Source organism: Corvus cornix, chromosome 1A, assembly GCF_000738735.6.
Source record: "Corvus cornix cornix isolate S_Up_H32 chromosome 1A, ASM73873v5, whole genome shotgun sequence".
In the NCBI taxonomy this organism is placed as follows: domain Eukaryota; kingdom Metazoa; phylum Chordata; class Aves; order Passeriformes; family Corvidae; genus Corvus; species Corvus cornix.
In genome coordinates, this window is record NC_047057.1 from 6,503,257 (window position 1) to 6,516,012 (window position 12,756).

At 41.8% G+C, this 12,756-nt stretch overlaps 1 protein-coding gene across 2 annotated transcripts in view; it reads right to left on the reverse strand.

Moving 5' to 3' along the window:
* Positions 1-12,756, reverse strand: part of FRMD4A (FERM domain containing 4A) — a 359,217-nt gene that overhangs the window by 334,949 nt on the left and 11,512 nt on the right. The window lies entirely within an intron of this gene.

Sequence of the window (12,756 nt, forward strand, 5' to 3'; positions counted from 1 at the left end):
GCAGAATGAAGATAATTAAGCTTCCAAAAAGCCAGTATTTAGTAAAAATAGCCATGACTTTACTTAGCAGCGCACAGTATTTTAAAAGAAATTCTTCAGCTTCCATCTTCCAGCCAAAGGGCACTTTTTTCATTTTTTCTACCAGAGTTATCAACTTTTCTCTATTTTGAGATCACTAGAGAAAAGCAAAGGACAGGGAGCTAAGGGTTGTCCGACATCTTTCAAGATGTACTGAGAAAGGAAGAGTTACTGTCTCTCTCCACGCAAGCACCAGAATATACTGCACTGCCCGTGTCTCTCAGACAGTTTGACACAGCCTAGTCCCACTGAACTACTTCTGATTTACACCAGCAGTACAAAGGGAGGGGGAGAGGGAAGTCAGACATCGTAAATCTTTTCACTGAATGACATTTTGAAGGGCTCGTACATCACTTTGAAACTAAGGTCTAGAATCACAATACAGATGACCTGAAGAATGGCTTATATGCCCCAAAGCCTCTTCTCCTTCCCTCAGATATCATTTGCTTTAGTTGAAGACATTAACTCTTCCTACAAAGCTGGTATCAATGGACTCACAAAGGCATTTAGAAGCCAAAGTGCCATTGACTGCAAGGCTAACACCTCCAGGATATTTACTTAATACAAACAACTAATGTCAAAGGGACAATATTTCCATGAGTTATACAGTGGTTTAACAGCCTGTTTTTCTTTGAGCTACAAGGGAATAAAGTTTCTAAATCATTTGTGAAAGCATCAGCCTTTTTATTTCATGATTTGTACTGCACAAAAGAAGTGAGTTGGCTGTCCATGATCTGGCCCTGCAAAGACACAGCTGTGAGCATGAAGAGTGATGTTCATTATCACCACCCAGCAGCTCTGCCAGGGTCCCTGGGCAAGGGACAAGATGAAGCTGTGTTTTACTCAATGCAGTACATCCCCACTTCCTATTGTGTTGGAGGCAGAGTAATAAAACAGGTGTGATTCCAGCCTTGCCTTTTCATACAACATCAGATTCTTTTCATACAATATCAGATTTTTCATACAATATCAGATTCTCTGCCCATTTACCACACACATTTTCCCTGCAGCTGACAGCTCATACTGAACAGAAAGTGAAGGCAACACCTCAGCAAAGTTGATTCTCCAGATCTCCATTTCCCAGATTGAGACACTTGTGTGAGTCTCACTGGGCTGCAGTAAGGACATTGAGCATCCCACTCAGCATCACGCACAGCAACACTGTTAGACCTCAGGTTTGAATATGCTTTGGGGCAGAATTCAAAGTCTTCTTTAGGTTGAGTCTTTGGCATCCAGACAGGTCATATGGATACCATTATGGAAAAACAGAAGTAGAAGCCCTTTCAATAGAACACAATATAAAGCAGTGCAGACATAATGTCCCACTTTAATGAGTTAATGGTAGAGAAAGAGCTTCCAGTCTGGTAATCTCATCAAGGACAGGATCTATGTCACCTAAGATTACAATCCTCAGCATAGGGCTGAGCAAATTGTCTGAGACTCCCATCATGGCCTTTGAAGTCTAATCAACAGAGTTTAGGATACAGCTCACATAGTCAAACTTTGGCTGCACTGATGAGAGTCTGCATTTAAATAGCTCTATTTCTGTTATAAAGGGATCCTAGGGTCACTTAGATTTATATCTTATAAGCCCTGCAATATTTCAGACAATTCCCAACCAAATGTGCCAAACAGCTAAAGATTGGTTTATTACTGTGTAAAGAAGAGATTTAGACTTATCCAACTTGAATTGCCCAGTATGCTATTGAGGTGAGGAAAATGTTAAGTCCTAAATCACAGTAGACCTCAACTACACAAGCACAAATGGTTTAAACTTCAGGAAAATCCACCAGCTCACAAACACTACACCGTGACCACCACGCAGCAGGACAATATGTTCCCACACAAGCACTGAAGCTTGTGGGGTTGAAATGAGGCTGGAAGTATCCATTATCCCGGACAGTCAGGAGGCTGGCACACTATACCTGACCAGATGTCGTATGCAAACTCAGGAGTTTTATCTAGTGATGGTGATAAAACTACTGATCTGCTGGTGACAATTTCATTGGTTCTTTAAATTGCATTAGCCATTAGCCATTACCCTACTGAAATAAAAAAGCTAATAGTTACAGCTCCAACACAACACACCATTATACGGTAATTTGGAGACTGAAAGCATAACTAATTATACACTGCATTATGCAGCAGATACAGTGGCTTGAGACAATATTTCAAGGCAGGTGTGGGCAGTTACAAAATACTTCCAGAAACCTGAACAAAGACTTTTGCAGAGGATTATTAAACTACGTCTTTGAAGAGCAGAAGTAGCATGTTAGCTGTGTCCTGTCCTCAAACCGTATTACTACCTTGTCACTTACTTAGCAATAGATTAAAGTGCTTTGTCCTGGAATCCTATTAGTGGCTCACACCAACACAAATTATGTGTCTTGGAGGTGCAGTGGTGCAGCTCTGTCCTACTTGTAGCGTGGGCAGAAGTGACACGAAAAAATGGTTTAAAAGCTGCAATGAAGTTATAAGAGCTCAGCACAATAAAGCATGTGACAATTGTTGTCATTTTCCTGACATGTATTTACTGGTTACTAATAGCCTCTGTTTTCAAAGCTAATAAACACAAACATGAAATTGTTAATAATGCCAGGAAAGAGGGCAGTGCGGGTAACTTGTACATGTTCACCAAGGCTGGGTTGTATCTTTGGATACAAACTCCATCCATTCTCCCCAGAGATAGGTTCAGCTGCCCTGCTCTAGCTGGAGACTAAGACTTAGAAACATCCCTTTATCTACTGCTTTTTCTCTTAGGTGTAAATTGCATCCTTTTCCCCCACATTCCATAATTTCCCATCCCACTCACTCTGATGTAGAGTAGAATGAGAAAATAATGGAAAAGCTGTCTTTATTCCCTAAATCTAACCTGTGGCACACCCCGCTGTGTGGTTGCACAGGACCAGGATACAATCTTGTCCAGAGTTATCTCAAGGATTGAGAGATGTGCATCAATACTGATATGTCAGAATGGTTCTGGTACCTTGCTCTGGCCCCAAGAATGCAGACTTAAGCCTCACCCCAGACTGCAAGACAAGGTTGGCACAGAAATGTGCCTACAGAACCACCAGTGCCTGGGTATATGTGAATTAGAGCCAGCTAACCCAGACCTCAGAAGATGTCCTCAAAACCTGTGGGTTTATGGTTAAGAGCAAGTCTGAGGTTTCTCAACTCCCCTTTTACCAGACAGTAACCCTCTGAACACAGCCCATGTGTCCATACACAGAGGTGTAGGTCCATTTGAGCTGCCCTTTAGAACTTTACAGCTGCTACTCTAGAGATGCAGAGGTGTTCTTCTGATTCTGGGTCACATCCACCTGACGAAAGTGAATGGATGCCTTGAATATCTTGAGGGATCTCCAGTGGATCTGGATGTCTGTGACCAGGTTGCTGCCTCCCACTGACTGCACATTAATCATACCGTCAGTGGGGTTCAGTTCTGCCTATAGAAGTTGCCTCCTGCCTGGAGCATCTCTCAGCTCCACTGTCTAAATCCCACTGATGGTGGTAACATAAAGCTGTGCTGCATATACAGGTATCCTAATGGAGTGTCTGAACCTATGAGCTGCCTCTTAGAAGATGTGGGTCCCAGCCTCAGTGACTTAAAGGGATCTCTGACAACTGATCTTTCAGTTTTCTTCAGATTTTAGTACTCTGCAGAAGCAGATTTATTTTGAGGTCGGTCTAACATGCAGTCATTTTTTCCCCCAGTTGTTTACACTCTTTTCAAATAACATTAAATCTAATGCAAACCAGAGGTGTGTCCAGGTGGTCTGAGAAGTTTTTGCTTGCAGAACAGTTCAAATCAATCCATACATTACAGTTGCTGCACAGCAAGTGCATCTGCAGTAGACTGTCAGCTCACCTGACTGTGCACATCAAGAGTCATGGGCACATCCACCTACAAATCCAAACCAGGCCTTTCTTCCAAGGTTGCCTCAGGAGGAACAGAAGAGTGAAGTATCTCAGCATGTCAATTCCTTCAAAACTTTTTCCTCTACTAAAGAAAAACAGCACCTTTCCTAAGGCAAAATGGAGCATTTGCTGACTGTCACTAGAATATGTATCTTACTGAGGTTGCCCATGAATCTCAACTCCTTTGAGAGTTTCTGTATAAAAAACCCTGCTTAAATCACTGAAGTAATGTTATTCTGCATTCCTTGTTTGCACTGCTGGTATTATTTCTCTGATTTATATTTGTCAAGATAGATTTAAAAAAAAAGCCCCCAAGAACCATGTCAATCCTGACTGTGTTTTCTATCTGCAGACACACAGATTATTATTTAATTTAAGCCAGAAAATAGTTTATACAGTACCTTTCTCAATATCATTGTGTAAGAGTCAAAGCAGACAATCTTTTGTAACTTGGCTGTCAGCCATGACAACTTTCCTGATCCAGTTTCCATTTATTAATATTTATTGTTGCAGTTTTTTATCCTTTTCACAGCAAAATATAGTGTTACAAAAAGATTGAAAGTGTCATAAGAGACAAAGGCAACATTATGAAGAGCAAAACGTCTCTAAATTTCCAAGCATTTCTGTATTGTACATAGCACAAAACTGATGCAGTTGCATTTCTCAAGTAATAGCATCAGTACTCAAAGTTCCAAGTGTCATCATTTTATTTCAGCTGTAGAATATTTTTTGTAGAGGTTCTAAGGAAGAATATCTGAGGATAAACCTTTCCTCAGTTTGTCTGATAATATAAACTTCAAATAGGCTGGACCTAGCTGAATCATCAGGATCTGCTGATCAGCCTTGTTGAGCTTTTTCTCCACTTTTCAAAATTCACATTCTTTATCTCAGTGAAATTTCTTCTCTTCCTAATTATTCATTGAGCCATCATCTTTGTATGCATGTACCCACACACCTGACCAGCCCAGTTCCTCATAAAGCAGAGACATGATGAAGTCTGAGGACACATTTTGAACAGATGACATCTTTATGACAAGTAAACACTGGAGTTACCAGTCAGACACTCGATTGCCTAAATTATTCATGAGGACAAGCTACATCTCTGTACTGATGATGAGCCTCGTACTCCAGGAAGAGATGTTACAACTGAGACAGTGCTACAAGCACAGTTTGTGTTTCTGTAGGATCACACCTCTACAAAAACTTGTCAGGAAGATATCAGGAACTGAACCAAGAAATTGCCAAGGATGGATCTGTCTCTTTTAGCTTTAACTACATTCTCTTTATGGTGAATGAAAGGGAAGTGGATACTTCAAAGCCACAATCTGTCCAGTTTCAGTTGCATTCTCCAAAACAGTTCAGTGCCCTAGACATAGCAATTTTCCTTTTATGGCTTTCACAGGAAAGCAGATGATCAGACCAGATGAATTCAACCCTGTGAACAACTTGCCTACACAGAGTCAAGTGATGTTTCATTGTCTGAAAAAGCAATTCAAGGGGAAAAAAAAAAATCTCTTTTTTCCACCCTTGTAACAAGTTCTGAGAATCTTTTTCTATGTCAGGAGCCTGGCATTTTGTCCTTCATAAGGTAGCAAAGGTAATTCACACCATAAGTTTAGAGGTGGACAACTTGCTCCAGGAATAAGTCTTTTAGGACGTGGACAGTGGCCATGCTGACCTTGTAACATGAATAAATAATAAAGATCTGTGACAACTGTGCAGTGAAATTCAGGACAGGAGTTCATTACTAAATGTCCATGTTTATTGTTTGCTCTAAGTTATAATTCTGTTTAAAAATTAAAGTCTATCTCATTAGCTCAATGAAATCACATTTCATTTCCACCTAATTTATGAGTCCTGAGGTGTTTGGACAGGGCTTAACGTGACCAAAAATTGCTGTATGCAACATCCTTTCATTTGCTTTTGGTGTGGTACATGAAATAGTCTCTTTATTTTAGAAAGCTTTTTCTTCGTGAATCAACATCATTAGCAATCAAAGAAACAGCTATGAGCATTAAATGCAAATGTTTGAACTTCTATAATTTGCATATCATTAATAAGCAGGCTGGCAGAGTATGGTCATAAAGTTGACTTTGAAAGTTCCCACTGCTGTTATAGACTGAGTCATGGAAGCAACAGTGAGAGCCTCAATTCCAACTAATTAATAGTTTTAGGGAGCCAGGAGTCCCATCTTCCATGGCGAGCAGCAGCCTGGCGCTTGCTCATCGTGGAATGAACCTCTGCTCACACAAGTTGTCCTTGGTAAGGAGGCAGAGTTTGAATCCAGTCCAGCAAGAGTTCCCTTCTTTGGCTTTATGTTCATCTTTGTGCATGGGCCAGTTACCCTAATTTCTCCTCTCTCTCATTATTGAATTAGTGGTTTGCCAAAGGACCTGGCACACTGCAGGTGGCAAAGTGGTCCTGCAAAAAGGACTTTGAGCCATTTTACAAAACCATGAATATTCTGAGAAGTGAAGGAGACTGACCAAGGGCATACAGAAAATACATGCCAGTGCTTGAAAACAGGTCCTCAAAATTCAAGTCTAGTATCCAGAAGCTTAAAAAACAAGGAGTAAGACTGGGGAGCTGTCATTGAGTTATTGGTAGATTGCCTTGGGGAAGCCAAAGTAAAATACCTCATAGAATGCAGAGACAGAGGAAAAAAATTAAGGCATCAGATCAAATAAAGCTGGTTACCTTGGCTACTCAGGTTTCCTATGTCTGAACTTCATGATCTGGATGGTTATTTTCATCCTCTCAGTGAGCTGCAATGATCAGCAGCGTGATAAGAACCAAACTGGCAACTGGGAAAAAGAACTCTGATCTCTTTGATTAAAAATAATCATTAATGGAGCGGTGAAAGGCTTCAGCAGGTAGGAAGGGCTGATGACCCAGGGGGCACAAGGGGAAGACCAAGGGAGAGAAATGCAGAGCAGCCTATCCCGCCTCTCCCTCTGGGTGCAGCGGGGACACGGCTGTGGCTCGCAGGCAAGTGCAATAACTCTGCCAAATATTGCAATCTATAGCTCACTGACCCCAAATGATTACTGCACTCCTCTCATGTGTTCAGTAATTTTCTGTCCTGATTCAGCGGGATTCAAGTGGGCAACCTGAAAGAAAATAAACTATTTAGCCCCGCTGGAAAAAATGAACAAAAAGGTGCAAGCACAGCCCCCTGCTTCTGGTCCGTATTTTTTAATGTAGTGTTGGAGAATTTGTTTTAATCATATCACTGGTGCATTGTGAAATGGCCTCATCATTAAGGGAGACAGTTTGATATCCAAACAATCCTGCAGACTTGTGCCCCAGCTCAGAAAGGTGCTGAAGGACAGGCTGAGCCCCTGAGACCACTCTGGTGTTCCCACAAATTGCAGAAGCACTAAAATCTCTGCAGTGGTCAAGCAATTATTATGACACTAAAACAAAGACTTTTCTTCAAAGATAATGGACCCACAAAACAACCAGGAGTCACAGGAATCTCCACAGACAAATTTTGGTATTTTAAAGCCATTGCCTCTTGTTCTTTGACTACATGTCCTTGTAAAAAGTTCCTCTCCAGGTCTCTGGTAGGCTCCAAAATTTATTACCTTGTTTTATTTTATTTATTTCAATCAATAAATTATCCTTAACCAGTGGGTTTTCTCACTTTTTCCCTTCCAATTCTCTCCCCAGTCCCACTGGGAAGAAGTGAGTGAGTGGCTGTGTGGGGTTAAGTTGTTGGCTGGGGTTAGACCATGACAGTCCTCTAAGTTTGCTGGTCTTCCCATCTGTTCCAGCATGATCCCACAGGTACTGTTCAGCTGCCAGGCTACAACCACCACCATCCTCAAGCCAGGCCCTCAGCTTAGCCCACGGCCAGAAAGCGACAGAGAACAGATTTTTAATTGTTCAAATATTCACCGCATGAAGCAGAGTTTTATATAAATATTTCATACAGGCAATTTTCAAGTGCGTCGCTACTCTCCACTGTATCTGCTCTATCCAGAAGGTGTCACCTATGCTGGCCACCAGAAATTATGCAAATAACACCGGTCTCTTCCCAACACAAGGTTGATGGTTTATTTGCATTTTAAAATTATCTCCTGTTTTTACTGCAGGCAGCAGCATTTTTTGTTGTTGAGACTGCAAACCAGATGAGTTTTAATTCTGCTCAGCTACACAAACACATGCATGTGTTCCTCCAGTAGCCGGCAACAAAAGCGAAACAGATGCAACTTCTATAAGCATCAAACATAGCCTGCATACCCGAGGTACATAAAAATGTTTGGCACAGTTCAAAAATTTATAGCAACCCTTCTAGTGCAAGATGCATCACAGCAAAATCTTGATTTGGCTAAGTATTTGATACTCTCATGCAGCCATTACTGCTAACAGGATTCATAAGTCACATTCCTTTAGCATATGCAACTTTAAAGGGGACCATTCTCTTCATATTTAAATCTCCCTATAAATTTCCCCAGAGGAAAACCTGCAATGGAGCAGTTATCCTTGCCAGCCAAGGGAGACAAATGTCCAATTTACAGTGATCTAAAAGATTTGGACTTGAGGATGAAAAGGAAATATTAATTTTTTTACCATGTTTGCAAAGTTTCTCTTAGAATTAAGTTCCTGCCTCTAACAAGAGCCCAGGTGCCGCAATAGTGCAAACAGAGCAGCAGGAGGGTAACATAGAGGTGCATAATTGTGGGTGAGGGAATAAGGTTTAGATGACCCTGGCTGATTATTGGGATGTGGAAGGGAGATAGCAGTGAATTCCTAGCAGGAGGAGCAAATCCACCTACCACTGCCAGTGATGCCTCATCCTGTGCTAAAAACTTAGATATACCTCCAAAACATGATATTTCTGGGTTTTTGAGATTGTTGTAAAGATAGCACAATAGGGAATGATAAGACCACTTTAACTGTTGGATTTGAAGCAGCTGAGGTTACTGTTCTTCAGTTGACACCCAGGAGTTAAATTCTATCTGCTGCAAAGCAAAGGAAAATCAATTCACACAGAATGTCAAAGAAGAGCATTGAGAGCAGAAGGGGAGCATCCACATGGCCAGAGACTGCATCTCAGCTGGGATGCAGGTAACACCTAACTGGCTTGATCCCTTGGACGACAAAGATCATCCCACAGAATCCCATTCCAATTCCCTGCAAGCTTAATTTTCAGCTACAATTGACTTCTGTCCTGTGGAGGATTTTCTCCCCACAACTAGAAGGAATTATTTTTAAGAAAGACAGAGACCTGTTAGGACAAGTGAGCCATTGATTTCTGCTTCTCACTAAAGCCCTTCAAACTCCTAAGGGAAAACTCTGATGGGAAACCTTCCCCAAAACTGGAGAACAGAATATTAATGTGCAGAAGCAAAAATAAAATTTGTTTCAGCCATGGCCTGTGTCTTGAGACATGTTGCATTAGGTTTTAGATGAGGATATTGACAAAACCCAACTTAACTCAAAGAGAGATTTAAAGATCTAATAGTATCTCTCTCGTACTCACCAATTTAGAACTCAGTACAGCTTGTACTTGCTACTTACCAGCAGGACACCTTCAGATAATTTGATTCTGGCAATAACACAACCCTTTTTCTAATCACTGCAGACTCCAGCTCCCCCACTAGATGTTGTGCTCTGGAAGCCCTCGCTGTGGTTTCTCTCACTGTGGTGCCTTTGTACACGCTGCAGCTCATATCTGCCCCGCACAGCTCCACATGACAAAAATGAAGACACTTTATGTGAAGCTTTGAATGCTTCTCTGGGGGGAAGCTGCCTTCCTATTTAGACTGACAGGACCAGAGTTGAATCAAACAAAGCTGTAGCAGAAGAGGTTTTGAGGCGAGAACACTTGTTTCTTCCCACAAGGAGGTCCTTCCAGCCCACTGCCTGGGGGAACAAGGCTCTGGTCCCCTAGGGTTGCTCACATATTTTTGGAAGTCCTATGGGAATCACAGGATGCAATTGGTTAGCACAGAAAATAAACTCAGCAGTGTTGCAGAGGGCCAAAACAACTCTAAAGGCTTCTGATGCATGTGTGTGTTGTCACCTGCATGTGATGTCTTCAGAGGAGTGAGGTGTCACCAGAGCTGCTGATGGGCAGCTGCTGTTTGGAAGGCTGGTAGGTGCCATTAACCTGCCAAACATTCCCATACACATTGTTTTGTTTTCCACAGAGATTTTGCCCCCAAAAATGGAAATCACCATCATTGGCTCTCCTAACCCTGAGGGGGTGTGAGCTCCAGGAGGGCTCCATATCAAAGTCTCCCAGAGCACAGCCCCCAGGACCACAGGGTAATGAAGGATCCACAAGGCAAATCTTTCTGCTTTCCCTAAGTCTCCTGGTTTGGGAAGCATTCAGTTGGGTGACAGGAGTCCTGTGTTCTACACTCCTGCTCCAAGGATGAGTTCTTCACTTTTTCTAACACCTGTCCTATACAAACACAAACATGCTGCAGAAGCTGCAACCAGCATCTCCCTGAATTCCCACTCCCAAACGGGTACTGCAGCTCTCCCTTCCACTGCTATAGTCTCTTAGGACTTCATGCTACTGAAAAGAAAGCAGTTCCATATATTCAAGTAATTTTTAGGAATGGCAAACCTGGTAAGTAACCAGTGAAGGTTAATTTTGACCTTTTGATTTGAATAAAAGCTTAAATTTGTCTTTGGAGTTTCATTTTGAACCATGTGAAATAACAGTGATAGAACACTCATTTTGTGTTAACATGAACTAAGCTTTTCATCCAGCCAGTGACTAATGCAAAACCAATTTCTCTATGGCTGATTTATTTATATGTAGTACAGTGCAACTAAGAGAATAAGCCACACTTCAGACAAGTGGGTAGCAGCAAGACAGTGGTATTGCTGAGTTAGCACAGGGAGGTGCTCAACCTTCTGCTCAGAGGATCTGGGATCCCAGTTTCGTGCTGCCTCCATATCTGAGCAAGTTTCAGCTCTGTTTAATCACAGTCCAGTCCACTCTGGATACCCTTCTCTATAATAATGTCTCCTAATTTCTTGTCTGCTCAACCCAAGCACTGCACCATATCTGCTGTGAGACTGCAACCACCCCTTCAGGGGTGACCTTCTCAGTAAGTATAAGCCAGATCTGAAGATGAATCTTTATGCAATAAACATATCCAAAAGCTTGCTACATGAGTGAGTGAAAGATACAGGGAATAAAAATTTAAAATAAAATCAAATAAAATGTTCAAGAACACATGAGCAACAGTGTGAAATGTCTTCCCTTCACATCTTGTCATCTCTCCATGTTGAAGAGCGCAGTTAGACCTCAACAAGAAGAAACATGCATAAAATTACCCATACATTGTGCTGTAGCTGAATTTCTGATTGTGTTTATCCCAGAGCACCCATCAAGGCTGTGACTAAATGACTCGTGGAGAAAAGCGGTTCCTCTCCCTCCTGCAAATGTTCAACATCATTAACATAGTCAAATTCTCCTGAATTGTCTCTCTGGTTCTCCTTAACTTGGTGGATTCCTGCAGACAGCAACAGAGATGTGAAAGAAAACTTGAACAGAACCGGACTGATCTGTTGGGCACTGCGCCTCATTTGCTTGGATTTGACTCCATCTCCCCTCCCCAAACCATCCTCTGCATCCTCTATGCTGCTGGCAAAGAACGACACAAGTCCAGTTTCAGGATAAGTGGCTAAAATGGCCCATATTTAATTATATAAATCAGTTTATATAGCTTTGTTCACAAGGGTGGCATGACCCCATTGGTCGCTTGAGCATCCCCCTCTCAAGTTGATTAGCGGAGGCTCTGACACCCATTTCAAAATATTTTCTTCAGTGTATCAAAACAAGACCAGCATAACAAGTTTGCACCTGTGAGATAAAGCCTTGGTTTACAAAAACCTCAAACTGTTTCTCAGCTAGCTTGCATGAGAAAGAAAAACTCCACAGGATGCTGCAGCAGCTGGAAAATTCTTCTGCTCCTAGCTTTTTAGTATCCACACCCCTGTGCCTTCTTTCTGCTGCACCCTCAGCCCTTCACTTGGTCCTTTGCTTAGACTGCCTCAGGAGTCACACTCTGTAACCATCAGCATGATGTCCCTTACCTACAAGTACACTGCTACCTTAGAGACATGGAGACGTGAGAGCAAGTGTTCAGCCTCGGGAAAACACAGGGGATTCTTTTGGATTACGCTGAGTACAGCCAACACCTCACAAAAAGGGAACAAGTTGCAACACAATGGGCCTTGGTTTCTCTGGGTGCCCAGAGAGCTGACTTTTCCTGGGAGCCAGGCATGGGCTTAAGAAATTATCATTGAGAATGTTACTTGCAGCAAAGCCAGATTCAGGTTCTATATCACCATTTTTTCCTTCTTTTGAAGCGAATGCAAAGCTCTGGACAATCATTGCCGCTTCATAGTGAGTTTAACTAATGTGTTTAAAAGCCACTGCTGTCAAAAAGAAGGGCAGCAATATGAAGTAGAGCCACTAACCTCCTGCCACTGAGGTGACTGGTCACATTTTGCTGTTATTTCAGCATGAGCAGATTCAGGTCTAGAGTATTCTCAGAAGAACTTTAGAAACCAGTCATAGGGTAAAATTACCACCTGCTGATTGATCAAGATTTTAGTGATTGAATTTTGAACTGGAAAGACAGTGGATTAAAAAAAAAAAAAAGTAGCATATCTCTGTTTTCCCATCTGCTCAGAATTCACTGCTGTGGTTTCTATCTCTGTTTTGTATTAAATTGTCTTTGCCCTAGAGAAGATAGTTCTTTTGATGTTACTGTTGACCTTTTGGTT